Below are 14,955 nucleotides of genomic sequence, written 5' to 3'. Positions count from 1 at the left end.
ACTGCTCTGAACAGCTGTGAGTAGTATTCAGCAGCCGGGGATTTAAAATCCCCGCCTGCTGAATAAGATGCCTCTGAATGGTCACAACCTGACCAATCAGAGGCCAGCCCTCACTCACACCCATTCATGAATTCATGAATGGGTGAGTGAGGGCTGCCTCTGATTGGCTCAGGGGCAGGAGAGAACTCCGTCTGCCGGCACCAGGTGAGTATATATATATTTTTTATTTTTACACATTTCTGGATGAATTGCAGGGAAGGGCTTATATATTTAACCCCTTTCCGACAATTCATCCCGCGATCGCCGGCAGCCCATTGCATTCAGTGGAGTCGGCTGTATTGACGGCTCCACTGAATTCAATGGGCTAACATCGTTCTTCTCTTCCACAGCTGTTACAGCTGTGGCAGAGGAGAACGATCGTTATGCTGACAGTGCGGGGGGGGGGGGGGAGGTCTCACTCTTGCCGCTATTGTGGCTTAATAGTGGGACCTGTGAACTTGAGATGCAGCCCAACATGTAGCCCCTCGCCTGCCCTATCCGTTGCTGTGTCGTTCCCATCATTTTCTTGAATTGCCAAGATTTTCACACATGAAAACCTTAGCGAGCATCGGCGAAATACAAAAATGTTCCGGTCGCCCATTGACTTCAATGGGGTTCGTTATTCGAAACGAACACCCGAACATCGCGGGAAGTTCGTTTCGAATAACGCGAACCCGAACATTTTGGTGTTCGCTCATCTTTAATAGTAAACAACCAAATATAGGATTGACAAAGCAAGTGTTATGTGGATTCAGAACTGGCTGGGTGATCATACTTAAAGAGTGGTCATACATGGCAGCACATCCATTTGGAAGAATGTCTCAAGTGGGGAAATTTTTATAAATGATCTAGAGGAGGGAATTGAGTAGGAAACTGATCAAATTTGCAGATGACAGGGGCGTGGCCAAGAGAGGCACCAGGACACATCCCTCTAAGCTCCGTTTAGCTTAAGGCTCTAAAGCAACATAAAAACGACCAAGGACGGGACAAAACAGCACCACAGGATGTGTGAACCTATAAGAGACCCAGTGATGTCCAAAAGAAGAACAGCCAAAGCCAAGCCAGCTAGGTTAGAGGACTTTTTACCGGCGCGCGGCACCCCCTCTGAAATAGAGGCAGGGGACGCTCCGGCCGGAGGGATATAAGATGGCGCCGACCACGCTATCACTGAGCACCCCCTCCCTCACAGGCAGCCCTGAAAAACAAAGACAAAAGATGTCTGATGATACCAGCTCAGCTAGCCTAGAAGACCACACTAATGCAAAAGAAGGCACATTAGCAAGCCTCTCTGCCTCTAACAAGCCAGCCTCAGAGCTCTATTTAAAAGGCATTGTTATGGCACTGCACGAAACCATTCAATCCGATTTTAAAAATCTAACGTCTCATGTGGGTACTTCAATCCAAGATGTTAACAACCGCATGGAAAAAAAAGAAACAAAAATGGGAGAATTAGTTAAATCCCACAACTCTCTGATAGACGCTCACTATGAACTAGAAGGGTCCATCGCCAAACTACAACAAAAACTGTCAGACTTAGAAGATAGAAATAGACGTAACAACCTCAAACTGCGAGGAGTGTCCGAGAAAGTGTCAAACGCTGAAATTGCAGGCTTTGTGGGACGTTTCCTCTGAAAAATTCTTCCAGACATTCCAGAACAAGAACTAAAAATAGACAGAGCCCATAAGCTCCCCCTTCCAAAATTTCTCAAAGAAAATACTCCCAGGGACATTACAGTGTGCATACACTATTATAGCACTAAGGAGGCCCTCATGAATACCGTTAGGAAACTAAAGACTCTCCCAAGCGACATCCGTGTCTACATTGATCTTTCACAGGCTACTATGGGAGCAAGAAGAAACTTCGCAGACGTGACTTCTGCCCTAAGGGATGCAAAAATTCCCTACAAGTGGGGCTTCCCTACAAAAATTATAGCCACAAAAGCAAACTCGACATATGTCTTTCATAACCCTAACTCGGCTGCAGAAACCCTGAGTACATGGGGTATCAAAATTCAAAATCGTGCTGCGACCTCCTCTGAAAAAGCAGAGGCTGACAGAACCTGAAGACAAAGATAAGAAAAAAACATCAGGCTTTGAAAAAGGTCCTAAAAGACTTCCATTATAAAAAGAAAACTCAATTCATTTAACCCGCCCTAACACAAGATGTTTTGAGCCCTCTCAGTATGGTGACTTTACCCCCCAACTGAACCCACAGGCATAAGCTTGTGCTGACAATTGTTTGCAGTTGTTGTTTCTTTATCTCTCTGATCATGCAGCAAACCCTTAACCACGCAAAAGTGTCCCTGGTCTGTTGGGCCACAAGTTGTGCTGCTCTCCTATTGAAAAAAAGGGATACATCCTTCACAGTGAGGTCATTATAATTAATCAACATGTTGTTTTTGCTTGTTTTTGTATTATTTGTTCTTTGGCAGATTTTCAAGGATTCCTCCGCTTCCCCGCCGCCCATTGCAACTCTCCAACCACAAAAAGATGGCTATAAAGTTGATGTCATTAAACACCAACGGTCTAAATACCCCCTTCAAAAGAAGCTCGGTATGGAAGGAGGCACGCCGTCTTGATGCAGAAATTGTATGTATCCAGGAGACACACCGACAGTCAGAGAATGTCTCCCAAACTTTACCCCCAGATTGTATATGCCTGTGCCCCCAAAAAACACGCAGGTGTCCTGATAGCGTTTAGGGACTCATCCCCCTTTAAGATTGACAAACAAATATGTGACTCAAAAGGCCGATTTATAGTACTGGTAGGCACGCTAAGAAACACGCATACAACAATAGTCAATGTATACATCCCAAATTCAAAGCAAATCAACTTCTTAAACAAAATGATAAAAACAATAAGAAAAGTAGCCAAAGGGTCAATTATCATAAATGGTGACTTTAATTTAGTACGGGAAAAATACATTGACACAACGAACCGCGAGAAGAGGGGGGGGAGGGCGTCCCTGAGCGATTGCATAAAAAATAACGCTCTCTTTGACACGTTCAGATGTATCAATGCCTCCGCCAGGGAATATTCCTTCTTTTCTGCCCGCCATAAATCCTTTTCTCGGATAGATCTATGCCTGGTTGACAGATCCCTTATTGCCTCGGTAACTAAAGGCGAAATAGATACAATAACGTGGCCAGATCACGCCCCCCTAATAACCTCCCTAGCTTTTGATTAAAACCACCACACCAACAAATTGTGGAAGAATAATACCTATTTAATGAACTTTCCCAAATACCGTAGGGACATACAGGACGCTCTCGAAGACTATTTTAACCTAAATGATACTCCAGAAGTCAGCCCTGAAGTGCTTTGGACAGCACATAAGGCCTACATGAGAGGCATCCTTATAAAAATGGGAGCCAGATACAAAAGAGAAAAACTATCTAAAACAGGGGAGCTGCTATCCCAGATCCAATCCTTAGAAAAACAGGCTCAAACCTCTACAAACCAACAGTTCTTCAACGACCTATTTAAAATACGACTTGAACTACGTAAAGTACTACAAGGGGACCATGATAGGGAAATAACATCCCACCGCGCGAACATATACGCCTCCCTTAACAAACCTTCGAAATGGATGGCCAACTTGATAAAAAGGAAAACGTTTAGAGCTAACATCCCATTCATCCGAGACCCAAAAAATAAAGAATGTAAACTAACACATCCAAAACAAATATTAGAAACATTCCGTTCCTTCTATAATAAATTATACAATCTAAAAGACGACCCCCAACTTACTCATCCAAATAACGTAAACATAGAAAAATTCCTAAGCAAAATCAACCTTCCATCAATAAGTACAACTCATGCTGATGCGTTAAACCGCCCAATATCGAGGCCTGAAATAATGAAAACAATATCCTCCATAAAACATCAGAAAGCTCCAGGCCTGATGGTTTCTCGGCTGAGTACTATGGGTTGTTCTCAGGCTCTTTGGCCCCCCCATCTAGAAAAAATCTTCAACTCAGCCAGGTGTAAGGGCGAGCACCCACTGGCGTTTTTTTACCTGCGTTTTGCGTTTTGCGTTTTTCCTGCACAGGCATAGAGATAACATGTGTTCCTGTCCACTGGCGTTTTTTTTGCGTTGCGTTTGCGTTTTTAACATAGGAACTGCCAGTTGCATATGTGTCCTTATTTTTCTCCATGGAAATTAATGGAAAAGCCGCGAAAACGCCGCGAAAAACGCCGCGAAAACGCTGCGTTTTTTTCCCGCGGAAAACGCAAACGCCAGTGGGTGCTCGCCCTTAGGGAAGCTTCCCTGAAGAAATGCTTCAAGCCACAGTGGTGGTACTACCCAAACCCGACAGGGAACCGGACAGCCCAGCGAATTTCAGACCAATTTCTCTACTCAATACAGACGTCAAGGTCTATGCAAAAATACTGGCAAATAGAATGCTTGATATTCTTCCAACTATTGTACATTCTGACCAGGTCGGTTTTGTAAAGGGGCGTCAGGCCTTGGATGGCGCTAGAAGACTCCTCAATATTATCCACTCTTTAAAAAACACAGGCTCCCCATCAGTTTTGATAGCATTGGATGCTGAAAAAGCTTTTGATAGAGTCCACTGGGGTTACGCATTTAAAGTTTTAGAAAAATTTGGTATGGGAGAGGGTATGATTCGCGCCGTCCGGGCCCTGTACTCCTACCCGACAGCTAGAGTGTTGGTGGATGGGGCCCTCTCTGACAAATTCCTTATAACAAACGGAACACGCCAGGGGTGCCCGCTTTCCCCGATTTTGTATGTCCTTATGGTTGAACCGCTGGCCGAACTAATTAGGTCCTCTATTGAAACACGGGGAGTCCCCCTCAACTCCCGACAGCATAAAGTTGGATTATTTGCGGATGACATTGTTTTAACATTGACACGCCCCCTCAATTCCCTGAGAGCTGGCTACCGGATCCTTAATCAATTCAGCGAGACTTTGTATTACAAGCTCAATGCTGATAAATCGACAATACTGAGCATAAACGTTCCAAAAAATTTAAAACATACAATACAGTCGGAGTTTTTCTTTGAATGGGGAGCAGAGAGTATTCCGTATCTAGTTACGCTTATGACAACTAACACCGCCAATTTAAAAATAACCAATTTTACCCCACTCTTGGAAATAATCCAAAAAGAACTTGAGTACCTATCTAACATAAATTTGTCATGGCTGGGCAGGATCATGACATGAAAATATTACCAAAGATGCTATACCTTTTCAGGGTGCTTCCAATCCCTATATCCAAAACCACTCTCAATAAATTACAAAAACAACTATCCGTGTTTATCTTGAAGGGGAAGAAGTCACGGCTAACTTTACCAATTTGAGCCTTACATTGCAGGAGGGGAGGAGTAGACCTACCTAATTTAGAGGCATATCTTAAAGCAACTTTTCTAAACCAAACAAGGAACTGGACAAAACAAGATAACGCAATGGCATGGGTGTGCATGGAAACTAGCTTTGCTAACTCCCATAAGGGGAACTCTTTACTAATCGCCGCCTCTCTCGAAGCTATGTCAAAACACCCAGATATAAAAATCTCTCTAGCAAAAACCCCCTACAATGATAGCTTCCTTAAATTCTTGGAAAGAGTATACGGAGAAAGCGGCAACATATGATACTCATAAAAAACCTAGCATACTACTTGAAATATTAAAGGAGATGTCTCGAGGAAGCAGTGAATTTTTTTTTTTTGCCCAGTCCCCCTAATTAAACATACATTACTAATTACCCCTGTAAATGACTTTCCTTGCTGGTTTCTACTTACCGTTCCAGCGTTTCAGCAACTTATAAAACTTTTTCCCAAGATGGCCGCCAGCTCTTTTCGCATCGCTTGCTGTAGCCCGACGTGCGCGCTCCCGAGACGCTACCAGCTGTGTCTCCATGGCAACCAGACACCCCGCAGCCGCCGACCGGACCCCTGGAGTGAACACGGCCGACCAGTCACCCACCGCCAGGCAGAAGGTAACCGGCGCACCCCCCCCCCCCCCCATCAAAGCGGCAGCCCCCCCGGCCCAGCGACAGCCCCCCCCGGCCCAGCGCTAGTTCCCCCGGCGCAGCGACAGCCCCCCCCGGCCCAGCGCTAGTTCCCCCGGCGCAGCGACAGCCCCCCCCCCCCATCGCAGCGACAGCCCCCCCATCGCAGCGGCAGCCCCCCCCCCGGCGCAGCCCGGTGCAGCGGCAGCCCCCCCGGCCCATCACTTACCAGGACAGCTGGACGGCGGGACAGCTGGGCAGCTTCTGCCGGACAGCTCGGCAGCTCTGCACCTTCCTCTAACAGAGGAAGGTACAGAATGGCCGCTCCAGCGCGCTCCCGAGCAGTGACAGCTCATCTGCGCATGCGCAGAAGAGCTGTAGCGGGGAGCACACTGAAGCGGCTCGTGCTGAAAGGAGAAGACCGGACTGCGCAAGCGCGTCTAAAAAAGCAAGCTGCCAGCGAATTTAGACGGAACCATGGAGACGAGGACGCTAGCAACGGAGCAGGTAAGTGAATAACTTCTGTATGGCTCATATTTAATGCACGATGTATATTACAAAGTGCATTAATATGGCCATACGGAAGTGTATAACCCCACTTGGTTTCGCGAGACCACCCCTTTAAGTCTATTCATCACAGACTTAAACTTAGATGCCTGGAAAGAAAGGGGAATAAAAACAATAGATGACTTAATAAGAGGAACTGAACTATTGTCTTTTGAAAATATATGCTCAAAATTTAATTTACCTCAAAAAGACCTCTTCAACTACACTAGAATAAAAACTTTCCTAAAACAGTCATCTATCCATAAAATAAAAATTCCAGCTACAGTACTAGACAAAATCACAGCAATCCCATCGCTACAGAAATCCGATACTAGATACTTCTACGATGTTTTGACAAGCAACAACTTAACCAAAAAAACACATATGCTGAGCTGGGAAAAAGAATTGGGAGAAAAGATACCAATCGACACCTGGGAAAAGGCATACGGGGTGGCATGCGGCTCTACCAAGGGACTGGGTATTCTAGAGACACAATTGAAAATAAATTTAAGATGGTACTACACACCCTGCCTACTGGCCGCTAGACTCCACAACAATGAAAATGGTTGTTGGAGAAATTGCGGACAAAAAGGCACACTTATCCATATATTTTGGTCATGTCCCACCCTGGCTAACTACTGGGGTCCGATTCTCAACTTATTAGAAACCAACCTAAAGCTCCGCATAGAAAGGAAAGCCAAACTAATACTACTACTGGTTGATCTAAACATATACCCCCCAAATGTTAGATATCTACTGGGCCATGCTTTGATGACAGCCAAATCCATTATAGCTAAACATTGGAGAGAACATAACCCCCCTACATTTGGCGAGTTCAAAGACCGAATGGCTGAACAACACGTTTTTGAGAAGTGGCTGGCGCTGAGAGACAACTCACTTAGAAGACACAAGGAGGTCTGGGCATTGTGGAGATGATCCAAGAAGGAATCCATGATAAGCAGTTTTACTGCCATAAGTTATTTTATTTTATTCTATTAAATATGTTTTGAGTAGGAACACTGTTTACATAGCTGTTAAGTGTTCCCTTTTCCTTTCACATTTATGTCAAAAATTAGATATATGCATTTGATTTGTGCTACGTATACTAAAGAAAGTAACAAGAAAAATAATATAGTGGGTAGGATACACTTTAATGGTGTCTTTAAATTTCTCCAGTTCTTTTGTTATCAGGGTCTGGAATCTTCCAGGGAGGGACAACCATTCTCTCTCAAGATATTCCATTTCGGTTCGCTCCACTTGAACAACTGAACCGGTAGGCTCCATGGAGCTCCGTAAATAAATAGAAAAATAATATAGTGGGTAGCACTCCAAGAAGTGGATAGAGAGTGATAGGAAGAAAATAAAAAATATGTGGAATATAGAATGCTGTAGAGAGATGACTCACCCCGTGACGCCGGGCCCGTGTGTTGGGCTCCGGTACGTCAGAATCCAGGATGGCGTATCAATCCACAGTGGAAATGGAGCTTCCTTACACCGGTCACCAAGGACATCTTGAAGAGAGCGTCATGGTTGCTCCCAGAGGTGGAAAAAACACACCATGGGATAGGAAACAAACCAGTAGAATACAAAAAATAAACCAGCGCGCCGGTGTTTTGGAAGATGACAGTCAGAAGGTGCAATGATTTGTATTGAAGTTTTAGTTGTGCAATGAATATTACTTACTTCACAGGGGTGCTTATTGAAAAGCACCCCTGGGTCCAAGATGACAGGCAGAGTTCAAACGATGTATAAGGAAATCCTTTATTGCGACGCGTTTCGGCCGTAATCTCAGCCTTTTTCAAGCATAAAACACATAGAACATACTAACTATTTATAGTGCATGTAATTAAAGGACAATAGGTCATGGCCTGCTTAGATGACGTTGTAATGAGTTAGGTGGAAAACATGAAGAGGATTGTACATCATGGAATGGAGCTAGGTGACTGCTTGGTGTATATATGTATATATACCACTATGTGTAATGAATAGTGGAACAATCTATATAACCTTATCGTGTTTGTGTGGGGAGCACTGTAAAATAAGTGGTGTAACAATCCGAAGGTCCTACGATGAACATTTTAGTTTAACAAAAAATGCCGTCACGTCATGAGTGACGTAATATATGGGGCGTGACTCTAGCGAGGGTTGTTGTCACATGGTCGCGGACATCACCAGTCGCGCCGCGACTCATGGTAAGTGCGTCCAGGAGTGTCAGTAGGCGCCAAGCGTGCTCGATGACGCCAGCAATGGAGCCGCAACTCATGGGGCGGTGCGGGCGCATCATCAATGATGCAATATGACGCAGGTCACGTGACTCTATTCGTTGTGTCTATGGGGAAATGTCACATGACAGCATGGAAAGGAGTGACGCGATATGACGCAAATCACGTACCTCTGTTGGTTATATCTATGGAGCAATGTCACATGATCACATGAGGAGTGTAATGCTCAGCTGACCAAAACGTCATCATAGAGGAAGCAATAGTACACCTCACCCGGGGGCAGAAAACAAGAACCTGTCATTCCCATCAGAAGACAAAGATCCAATATGAATATCTCAAGAGGTAAAATATCATTAGCTCATATATATTGTAACTCACTAGAACTACATATAAATAATAGAGATGAGCGAGCAACAAAATGCTCGGGTGCTCGTTACTCGGGACGAAATTATCGCGATGCTCGAGGGTTCGTTTCGAGTAACGAACCCCATTGAAGTCAATGGGCGACTCGAGCATTTTTGTATATCGCCGATGCTCGCTAAGGTTTCCATTTGTGAAAATCTGGGCAATTCAAGAAAGTAATGGGAACGACACAGCAACGGCTAGGGCAGGCGAGGGGCTACATGTTGGGCTGCATCTCAAGTTCCCAGGTCCCACTATTAAGCCACAATAACGGCAAGAGTGGGCCCCCCCTCCCAACAACTTTTACTTCTGAAAAGCCCTCATTAGCAATGCATACCTTAGCTAAGCACCACACTACCTCCAACAAAGCACAATCACTGCCTGCATGACACTCCGCTGCCACTTCTCCTGGGTTACATGCTGCCCAACCCCCCCCCCCCCCCCCCCGACACCTCGCAGTGTCCACAGCGCACACCAAAGTGTCCCTGCGCAGCCTTCAGCTGCACTCATGCCACACCACCCTCATGTCTATTTATAAGTGCGTCTGCCATGAGGAGGAACCGCAGGCACACACTGCAGAGGGTTGGCACAGCTAGGCAGCGACCCTCTTTAAAAGTGGCGGGGCGATAGCCCACAATGCTGTACAGAAGCAATGAGAAATATAATCCTGTGCCATCACCATCAGGAGCTGCACACATGGGCATAGCAATGAGGAAACTATGTGTCACACACTATTCATTCTGTCAAGGTGTCTGCATGCCCCAGTCATACCGTGATTTTTTATAAATAGTCACAGGCAGGTACACCTCCGCAATGGGAATTCCGTGTGCACCCACAGCATGGGTGGGTGCCAGGAAGCCACCGGCGGTACATAAATATATCCCATTGCATTGCCCATCACAGCTGAGGTAATGTCATGTTTAATGCAGGTGGGCTTCGGCCCACACTGCATGGCCCAGTCAGACTGGGGTTCTTTAGAAGTGGACACATGCAGTTACAACTCCCTGTGGACCCACAGCATGGGTGGCTCTCTGGAACCCACCGGCTGTACATAAATGTAGCCCATTGCAGTGCCCATCACAGCTGAGGTAACGTCCGATTAAATGCAGGTGGGCTTCGGCCCACACTGCATGCCCCAGTCAGACTGGGGTTCTTTAGAAGTGGACACATGCAGTTACAACTCCCTGTGGACCCACAGCATGGGTGGCTCCCTGGAACCCACCGGCGGTGCATAAATATATCCCATTGCAGTGCCCAGCACAGCTGATGTAACGTCAGCTTTAATGCAGGTGGGCGAAAAATTAATTGGATTACACTGTAGGCGAGGGCCCCAAAAAATTGGTCTACCAACAGTACTAATGTACGTCAGAAAAATTGCCCCTGCCCAACCAAGAGGGCAGGTGAAACCCATTAATCGCTTTGGTTAATGTGGCTTAATTTGTAACTAGGCCTGGAGGCAGCCCAGTTAAAATAAAGATTGGTTCAGGTGAAAGTTTCAACGCTTTAATGAGCATTGAAACGTATAAAAATTGTTTAGAAAAATTATATGACTGGGCCTTGTGGGCCTAAGAAAAATTGCCCGTTCGGCGTGATTACGTCAGGTTTCAGGAGGAGGAGCAGGAGGAGGAGGATGAATATTATACACAGATTGATGAAGCTAAAAGGTCCACGTTTTTGATGGTGATAGAGAACAATGCTTCCATCCGCGGGTGCAGCCTACGTATTGTTTAGGTATCGCTGCTGTCCGCTGGTGGAGAAGAGAAGTCTGGGGAAATCCAGGCTTTGTTCATCTTGATGAGTGTAAGCCTGTCGGCACTGTCGGTTGACAGGCGGGTACGCTTATCTGTGATGATTCCCCCAGCCGCACTAAACACCCTCTCTGACAACACGCTAGCCGCAGGACAAGCAAGCACCTCCAGGGCATACAGCGCGAGTTCAGGCCACGTGTCCAGCTTCGACACCCAGTAGTTGTAGGGGGCAGAGGCGTCACGGAGGACGTTCGTGCAATCGGCTACGTACTCCCTCACCATCCTTTTACAGTGCTCCAGCCGACTCAGCCTTGACTGGGGAGCAGTGACACAGTCTTGCTGGGGAGTCAGAAAGCTGTCAAAGGCCTTAGAGAGTGTTCCCCTGCCTGTGCTGTACATGCTGCCTGATCTCCGCGCCTCCCCTGCTACCTGGCCCTCGGAACTGCGCCTTCGGCCACTAGCGCTGTCGGATAGGAATTTTACCATCAGTTTGTCCGCCAGGGTCCTGTGGTATAGCATCACTCTCGAACCCCTTTCCTCTTCGGGTATGAGAGCGGAAAGGTTCTCCTTATACCGTGGGTCGAGCAGTGTGTACACCCAGTAATCCGTAGTGGCCAGAATGCATGTAACGCGAGGGTCACGAGAAAGGCATCCTAACATGAAGTCGGCCATGTGTGCCAGGGTACCTGTACGCAACACATGGCTGTCCTCACTAGGAAGATCACTTTCAGGATCCTCCTCCTCCTCCTCCTCAGGCCATACACGCTGAAAGGATGACAGGCAAGCAGCATGGGTACCCTAAGCAGTGGGCCAAGCTGTCTCTTCCCCCTCCTCCTCATCCTCCTCATGCTCCTCCTCCTCCTCCTCAACGCGCTGAGATATAGACAGGAGGGTGCTCTGACTCTCCAGCGACATACTGTCTTCCCCGCCTCTGTTTCCGAGCGCAAAGCGTCTGCCTTAAAGGGGTTGTCCCGCGGCAGCAAGTGGGTCTATACACTTCTGTATGGCCATATTAATGCACTTTGTAATATACATTGTGCATTAATTATGAGCCATACAGAAGTTATAAAAAGTTTTTTACTTACCTGCTTCGTTGCTGGCGTCCTCGTCTCCATGGTGCCGACTAATTTTCGCCCTCCGATGGCCAAATTAGCCACGCTTGCGCAGTCCTGGTCTTCTGCTCTCTTCAATGGAGCCGCTCGTGCAGAATGCAGGCTCCGTGTAGCTCCGCCCCGTCACGTGCCGATTCCAGCCAATCAGGAGGCTGGAATCGGCAATGGACCGCACAGAAGAGCTGCGGTCCACGGAGGAAGAGGATTCCGGCGGCCATCTTCACAGGTAAGTATAGAAGTCACCGGAGCGCGGGGATTAAGGTAAGCGCTCCGGTAAGCTTTCTGTACGTCCCTGCATCGGGGTTGTCTCGCGCCGAACGGGGGGGGGGGTTGAAAAAAAAAAAACCCGTTTCGGCGCGGGACAACCCCTTTAATGCTTTGCAGGGAACTTCTCAAGAGGCATAGCAGAGGAATGGTGACGCTAATGATTGCAGCATCGCCGCTCACCATCTGGGTAGACTCCTCAAAGTTTCCAAGGACCTGGCAGATGTCTGCCATCCAGGCCCACTCTTCTGTAAAGAATTGAGGAGGCTGACTCCCACTGCGCCGCCAATGTTGGAGTTGGTATTCCACTATAGCTCTACGCTGCTCATAGAGCCTGGCCAACATGTGGAGCGTAGAGTTCCACCGTGTGGGCACGTCGCACAGCAGTCGGTGCACTGGCAGATGAAACCGATGTTGCAGGGTGCGCAGGGTGGCAGCGTCCGTGTGGGACTTGCGGAAATGTGCGCTGGCGCACCTTTCCGAGCAGGTCTGACAAGCGTGCGTAGCTTTTCAGAAAGCGCTGAACCACCAAATTAAAGACGTGGGCCAGGCATGGCATGTGCGTTAGGCTGCCGAGCTGCAGAGCCGCCACCAGGTTACGGCCGTTGTCACACACGACCATGCCCGGTTGGACGCTCAGCGGCGCAAGCCAGTGGTCGGTCTGCTCTGTCAGACCCTGCAGCAGTTCGTGGGCTGTGTGCCTCTTCTCTCCTAAGCTGAGTAGTTTCAGCACGGCCTGCTGACGCTTGCCCACCGCTGTGCTGCCATGCCGCGTTACACCGACTGCTGGCGACGTGCTGCTGCTGATACATCTTGATTGCGAGACAGAGGTTGCGTAGGAGGAGGAGGGTGGTTTAGTGGAGGAAGCATACACTGCCACAGATACCAGCACCGAGCTGGGGCCCGCAATTCTGGGGGTGGGTAGGACGTGAGCGGTCCCAGGCTCTGACTCTGTCCCACCCTCCACTAAATTCACCAATGTGCCGTCAGGGAGATATAGTGGCCCTGCCTGTGCTTGTCCACGTGTCCGCTGTTAAGTGGACCTTGGCAGTAACCGCGTTCGTGAGGGCGCGTACAATGTTGCGGGAGACGTGGTCGTGCAGGGCTGGGACGGCACATCGGGAAAAGTAGTGGTGACTGGGAACTGAGTAGCGCGGGGCCGACGCCGCCATCATACCTTTGAAAGCCTCCGTTTCCACAACCCTATACGGCAGCATCTCCAGGCTGATAAATTTGGCTATGTGCACGTTTAACGCTTGAGCGTGCGGGTGCGTGGCGGCGTACTTGCGCTTGCGCTCCAACACTTGCGCTAGCGACGGCTGGACGGTGCGCTGACAGACATTGGTGGATGGGGCCGAGCACAGCGGAGGTGAGGGTGTGGGTGCAGACCAGGAGACGGTAGTGCCTGTGTCCTGAGAGGGGGGTTGGATCTCAGTGGCAGGTTGGGGCACAGGGGGAGAGGCAGCGGTGCAAACCGGAGGCAGTGAACGGCCTTCATCCCACCTTGTGGGTTGCTTGGCCATCATATGTCTGCGCATGCTGGTGGTGGTGAGGCTGGTGGTGGTGGCTCCCCGGCTGATCTTGGAGCGACAAAGTTTGCACACCACTGTTCGTCGGTCGTCTGCACTCTCAGTGAAAAACTGCCAGACCTTTGAGCACCTCGGCCTCTGCAGGGTGGCATGGATCGAGGGGGCGCTTTGGGAAACAGTTGCTGGATTATTCGGTCTGGTCCTGCCTCTACCCCTGGCCACCGCACTGCCTCTTCCAACCTGCCCTGCTGCTGCACTTGCCTCCCCCTCTGAAGACCTGTCCTCAGTAGGCGTAGCAAACCAGGTGGGGTCAGTCACCTCATCGTCCTGCTGCTCTTCCTCCGAATCCTCTGTGCGCTCCTCCCTCGGACTTACTCCAATTACTACTACCTGAGTGTTAGACAACTGTGTCTCATCGTCATCGTCCTCACCCACTGAAAGCTCTTGAGACAGTTGCCGGAAGTCCCCAGCCTCATCCCCCGGACCCCGGGAACTTTCCAAAGGTTGGGCATTGGTCACGACAAACTCCTCCGGTGGAAGAGGAACCATTCCTGGCCATTCTGGGCAGGGGCCCAGGAACAGTTCCTGGGAGTCTGCCTGCTCCTCAGAATGTGTCATTGTAATGGAGTGAGGAGGCTGGGAGGAAGGAGGAGCAGCAGCCAGAGGATTCAGAGTTGCAGCAGTGGACGGCGCAGAATTCTGGATGGTCGATAGATTGCTGGATGCACTTTTTGCCATCCACGACAGCACCTGCTCACACTGCTCATTTTCTAATAAAGGTCTACCGTGTGGACCCATTAATTGTGAGATGAATGTGGGGACGCCAGAAACGTGCCTCTCTCCTAATCCCGCAGCAGTCGGCTGCGATACACTTGGATCAGGAGCTCGGCCTGTGCCCACACCCTGACTTGGGCCTCCACGTCCTCGCCCGCGTCCTTGTCCTCTAGGCCTACCCCTACCTCTCAGCATGCTGCATTACCAGTAGTGCAGAAACAGAACGCTGTAATTAAATGTGCCGCTTATTGGCCTGTGGTTGGAGGCTGACTTCCCTTACGGAACGCACAGCAGAGCCAGGAAACAATTTTGCGCACGCCTGTAGTGAGACGTAGGTGCGTAT

The sequence above is a fragment of the Eleutherodactylus coqui genome, chromosome 1 (genome assembly GCF_035609145.1).
Source record: "Eleutherodactylus coqui strain aEleCoq1 chromosome 1, aEleCoq1.hap1, whole genome shotgun sequence".
In the NCBI taxonomy this organism is placed as follows: domain Eukaryota; kingdom Metazoa; phylum Chordata; class Amphibia; order Anura; family Eleutherodactylidae; genus Eleutherodactylus; species Eleutherodactylus coqui.
Note: the sequence above shows the minus strand (reverse complement) of the source record.